The sequence below is a fragment of the Haliaeetus leucocephalus genome, unplaced genomic scaffold (assembly GCF_000737465.1).
Source record: "Haliaeetus leucocephalus isolate CR32 unplaced genomic scaffold, Haliaeetus_leucocephalus-4.0 Scaffold741, whole genome shotgun sequence".
NCBI lineage: Eukaryota > Metazoa > Chordata > Aves > Accipitriformes > Accipitridae > Haliaeetus > Haliaeetus leucocephalus.
Window position 1 is genome coordinate 4,359,928 of NW_010973177.1, and position 6,000 is coordinate 4,365,927.

The 6,000-nt window shown below is 37.5% G+C and overlaps 1 protein-coding gene across 1 annotated transcript in view; it reads right to left on the minus strand.

Annotated features, from left to right (window-relative positions):
* ALMS1 (Alstrom syndrome 1) overlaps positions 1-5,369 on the minus strand; it is a 36,558-nt gene extending 31,189 nt beyond the window's left edge. Inside the window, exon 1 of the mRNA XM_010580787.1 lies at positions 5,329-5,369. The gene's annotated coding sequence lies outside the window, so the exon portion shown is untranslated. The remainder of the gene's footprint in view (positions 1-5,328) is intronic.
* Positions 5,370-6,000: the final 631 nt, after the last annotated feature.

The following is a 6,000-nucleotide window of genomic DNA, read 5'->3' on the forward strand; positions in this document are numbered from 1 at the left end:
TGTCAGCATTGATCAAAAAACTGCAACAGATTTTGCCCTGAAGCAAATTAAGGCAACTACTCACCCGATCTGTTAACACTGCAGCTCCAATGAGGGGCAATCAACAAAACAACTGAAACACTAACCTTTGGAAGTAGCTGTATCAAATCTAGAGAAATGAACATTTATCTACACACCAAGATTCCCCTCACGTAGATACGCAGTAACTAAAACAAGTATCATAGTTAGTCCCATTCCCGACAAAATACCACACCACATTTCACACAACATGCTAGAAAGCAGCTCCCTCTTACATTATTTCACCCCGACTCTTTTTGACAGAGCAGTTCAGCGTCAGAGGCAGTATCATGGTTAGTGAACGCTGAAAATGGACAAAAGACAAATAATTTCATCAGCATCCAAACCTTACAACTAAATCATGAGAGCTCATGTTAATGTATGTTAAACTATAGGCCACCAGGCATCTTTAGAGAGAATTTCTTAAGTGTGGACATTATTTCAGTAATTTATCAGTATGTGCACACCCTTAATTTAAGTGTCATTAAAAATTACAATACTTCCATTGAGATGCAGAGTGCAAATCTGAGATGAATGTACTGTCTTGGAGATGGGCCAGATAAGATTATTTTTAAAAATAAATTAAAAAAAAAATTTTAAAAAAATCTATGCTACATTTATTTTTTCCTACTGATTGGAACAACTGTGAAAACAGCAGAGTATATTTCATTAACAAAGTGCAACACAGGTCCCTGGATGATTACAGCCTCAGCAACTAGTTGGAATTCGGAAATAAGAATCAGTCAAAAACATTTCTGGTGTAAATCACAAAGTATAAACAGGTATTCCACAACAGATTTTTCCATCCTTTCTACATCCCAGATGTCATTAGCAGCAAACTATTTCAGCAAGGTCTGGATTATTATTCCAAAGCAGTACTTTTCTGTGGCCTTATCTATTCTAAGCAAGTAAACTAGTTTATTTGGCTTCCTGTATTTCCTATAGCCAAGAGGGACAACAAGGGACTGTAGAAGAATGCAAGGACGCAGAGCAGTCCTGTGCAAGGATAGGGGTGCTCCCGAGACAATCTCTTCCCTAAACCATGTACCAGTTCAACGGCCTGAAGCAATACACAGCAACTCCTACTACTGAAAGCAAGCACAGAAGTTGCTATAAACTCATCTTCCCAAGCCTTTCACATGTTTTATTGTGCTTGTTATGTGTCATCTTTCCAAAAAAGATCTGCATGGCATATGATCCACAAGAGATGGCAGTGCAAATTTATAGCTACAACTCAGTGAACTTCCTGAAAAAGTGAGAAAGTACAAGGAGTGGAAAAATACAGCATATAGTGGAAGAATACAGTATACAAAGGGGGAATGCTCTTAGGTAAGTCTAGAGATAGCTGTTTGGCACCCATAAAAATACAGGTGGGGTAACAAGGTCCTCAATTTAGAAGGAAAACTCATAGGTTTAATATGCCGAAACTGTATTTACATCTAACAGCAACTCAAAACCCCTCAATCTCAACTGGAGGAGCAAAACAAATATACATGTACAAACAGCACAAGAAGGTAGTTAAATCTGAAAGACAATGCTCCTGGAACAGATGACCACCTACAAGTGTTTGGCTTTTCCCCGTTATTCTTCAAATTCTTCTTACATGGAAAGACCCTAATGATTTCAGTGGAAGAACAGTAACAGGGCTGATTTCTGGAGCCTAGGATTGACTTTTCATATGTTTTTCCTAAAAATCCCAACAAACATCATGTTGTTCATGACTCTTTGACTGAAGAGTATCACCCATTCCAGGGTTAAACTCCTCAAGCCTACCTAAAGAGTAAGTACTCCATTGCCAACTTACCTGCTCAGGCAAAAACCAGATCTCTACAGCCACACCAGCATGGCCACAGATGTAGGAATTATTCATCAAACAGTAACCTATCTATAGGAATGTCTTGGCAACTCCCTGCCTCCCTTCATCACAAACAAGTTTATAGGAGAGTGCCATCAGTTTATCCTAAATTTCACAAGACCCATCTCTGGACAATCTCAAATGTCACTTTTTTTAGGCCCCTTTACCAAGCATTTGCAGTTAATAAGTCTGCAGCCTTTGTCTCCTTTTCCTCCTGAACAATCCCAAGGCACTGTACTTCCTCTTTCCATAAATAGCAAATTAAGACCTTTAGGAAGAGTCAGTATCAAATGAAGTCAGTATGAAATTTAGGGAAAAACCCTCCATGTCAGAAGTTCCATGTTTGCCATCTATTCCTAAGCATTTCTGTCAAGCTTTAGTGTTTATTAGAAAAGCATAACAGCATGAATATTTCTCTCCTTGTGTAATGGAAGAGCTATAAAATCAACAGGAAGACTCCACAAATGAAGTGTACAGAAAACAGATTCACTACACAAGGTTTGTCAATTTTACAGAAGAAAAAGCAAAGAAAATACAATTCTGAGTTACATTCATGAGCATTGCTTGCTATTAGAGATATACCTTCAAAATTAACTTTTCATATTGAATGTTCCCTTTTTTGGGCCACTATTCAGCTGAGCACTTGAGTACATGTTTGGAGCCCATTTATGTGCATATGTCCCAATCACCACCTCAAACACTCTACTCAGCTAGAACTTGAGAAATCATTATGATGCTTCTTTTTTAGAGCGTCTGTTAACACATCACCAGTGACAAACAGCTATCAAACAGATACTTGACTATCTCAAAAGATGGAACGAACTTTAGAATTAAAAGATCACCGAGAAGAACTCTCCCAAGCTGTCTTGCTCCTTCTTTGCATTTTTTTTTTTTTTTTAATATATATAGACAAGCTGCACATGCTTCCTGTGGGAAACAATAATATATCACAGTGGTACATTTTATTTCTTGAGTTGTCACCTACAAAAACGAGAGGCAGAGTCTAAACTTTCCAAAAAGAACACTCATCATAAGCCTGCATCAGAAGCACTAAATAAAGATGACGGTCTGACGAAAGAATTATTTGCTTGAGTGCTAGGAACAGTTTGTCTTTCTCAGCCTTTCAAGTTTAGTAGAAGGAAAATATCTTTCCATAATCTTTGATCTGTTCTTTTTAAGTCAGCGCATTGCCAGCTTTCCTCTATAAATTCAACAGGTATTTTACAGAACAGTTTCCATTAAATTTATAGTAGATTATTTTGTCAGCAACAAAACTGACTACATTTTTTTCAGGTAAATAGTTTTCAACAATCTGTATTTTTCAGTGACATATTGTTTTACTTGGAGAGAAAAATACATTTATCTTAAGTGTAACAAAAAAAACCAGCCACCTTCATTCTGCAAATTCAAAACCATTTTTTATCGCAAATTAAAGCCACTGTAAAGCAAAAATATTTTCAAGATGAAAGCAGAAAGTATGGTTGACCTAAAGCAATTCTTGGAATCTTGGTTTGCAAAACTATGATCAATTTTTTCTTACTCTAAAATTGGGATAAAACAATTCAAAGCTGACGCTCAATCACATAAAGGTAAAATAGTTGGTTCCAGTCTGTAACAAGTTAATGTTAGGGACAAAGCTGTGATCTAACTAAATCTAAAAGCTGAGGAAAAAAGCTTCAGGGCCTCTAGTTTTTGATGAGTAGATTGAAGCAAATATGTATTTGTGTTTTGTTTTTCTTCTTTAAGAACTGTCTGAATATCTAAAAATAAATAAAACTGTTAAAATACTTTTTTTTTCAGGCTCCCCAGTCAAGATTAATTAATTACATCAATACATGAATAACTGAGAAGTTTTGTCTGATGGTTTTTGGAAGGTGATGTCTATATTACCAACACTGTTTAGTCCCAAGAAATTATAAACACAAAACAGACTACTCTTAAAACACTATTTTTCATTCTTGCTGATGCAAGGCTTTTAATGAAAACAAACAAACAAAACCCTATTGCTTTTCCTGGGAGGCAGGCAGTCTACCAACGGGGGGGGGGAGATATTGCTAAAGCTAAGGGCATTTGCTGAAACACCAGATTAAGAACAGATGAGCATATTTTCAAATGCAAGTTTACTACATTCTCCTCAGAAACTGCCCCAACCTTTAGCTCTGCCTAATTATCCAGTCTCTCTTCCACCAGCTCAGGGTTCTCTATCCTGCACGCATGGATACATCATCCATCCACTACTCATGTTATACAAGCATCTCCGCATTTTTCCAGTCTGTTCTTTTAATCAAAATACTCTTTAAGAGTAGTACCCTACCTTGGGACACACAGACAGCCCCTAGAAATCATGACATAATTAGACTGGACACCAGATGAATGCTGAAAATGGATATTTAAAGTCAAACCAAAGGTAATATACTCCTGCTTAGACAGATTCCAATCCAGATATACTATACATTAATATCTGAACTAGAAATGTTCCAAAGGAGATATGCAAAACATGACAACAATTCAATGTCGAGTTTTCACAGAAAAATAGAGCTGTAAGAGACTGAAAGCTCATCTAGCCTATATCCCTGCCCCAAATCAGCATTAACTACACTTAGATTATTCTTTGCTGATACATAGCCAAGCTCTTCTTAAAACATACTATGATTAACACTCAATAATCCTCCTCTCATCATCCTTACTGTTAAGGAGTTTCTTTTCCAATAGAACTCTTCATTGCACTTGAAGTCCATTACCTTAGATACAGTCAACACAAAGGAGGAACAATTTACACTCTTCTTCCCTGAAGCATCCTTTTAAAAATAAATATCACACTCCTTTGTAAACATTTCAGAACACATGGGAAGTAACACAACAAATACTGCTATTATCTAGATGATGCTGCATTGTACAGTAAACTCCTTCGACAGAAGGACAAGTTTACAAGGCACAATCAGCACACATGTAAATATTTTGTGAAAAGCAGAACTCAGTAAGCCAATTAAGAATCATGAGCTGTGTGCACTTTCTCACCACAATAACACCAGTTCTCCCATCACATCATCACTGACCACATCTCTGTCCTTCATACCTTCCTTCAGAACATCTTCAGTTGTGCGTCACCACCCACACACCCCCAAACCACCCCCCCTCCCCCAAGATATTTAACTACTGTCTGGGGAAAAACCAAAAACCAAAAACCCACCACAGCATGTGCCATGGCTGGTCCTAAAACATACATAGGAACTGACTAAGCTGAAACAAGCATCTCCACTAAACAGACCTCTCATTAGTTTGCATCCACCTCTCCCTGTCTAGCCAAAAATATTGCAGGAATTTAATTCATCATTTTAAGATCACAAGCAAGACAGTAGCATTTATCCCCCACTTCAAGTATTTTCTCCAGAGCAGCTGGTTTGTCTGTTCTGTACCTTGACTAGCGCAGATTTCTTGGCACTCAGAAGCAGCTCTGCCTTTATTTCCTCGATTCTTCGTTGGTTCTTTTCATTCGAGTCTGACACAGAATCCTGAGATTGGCTGGCCAGTTTTAGCTTCACCCATGCTACACAAAGAACATAAAACAGAAAGCTGTTTCCTTTCCATTTTCTCATATCATGTACGATAACAGTTTTATAACTTAAAATCAAAACTTTGCTATGCACTTCTAGCTACCACAACTGAGGGAACAAAGACCACTATCAAATACCAGAGCTCATGGATTGACCTGAAATAGAATTTAAAATGGTTCTTTTGAACATTTCTTTGGAAAGATGGATCCAGGACCCATTGCCCGGTTCTGTCATCTTTACAGTCCCAGACTCAGGTAGACACTCTTTCACACAATCCCTTCCCAAATTCTTAACCTAGCACATGCCTAATAGCTATGTGGACAAAACACTTTCTCAAGTCATTGTTACGCAAAAGAAGGTATTCAAACTGGAAAAGTCCAATTCTATCCCATTCTATCATACTACATAAGATGACTAAAAACATTGATCATTTAAGCCCTGTCCCATTAAGGCTTATCGTTAATAAAATAACATAAACACCTTTAAAATCAGGGGACAGACTCAGCTGACCTCAGAGGTCCCCTTACATCCATA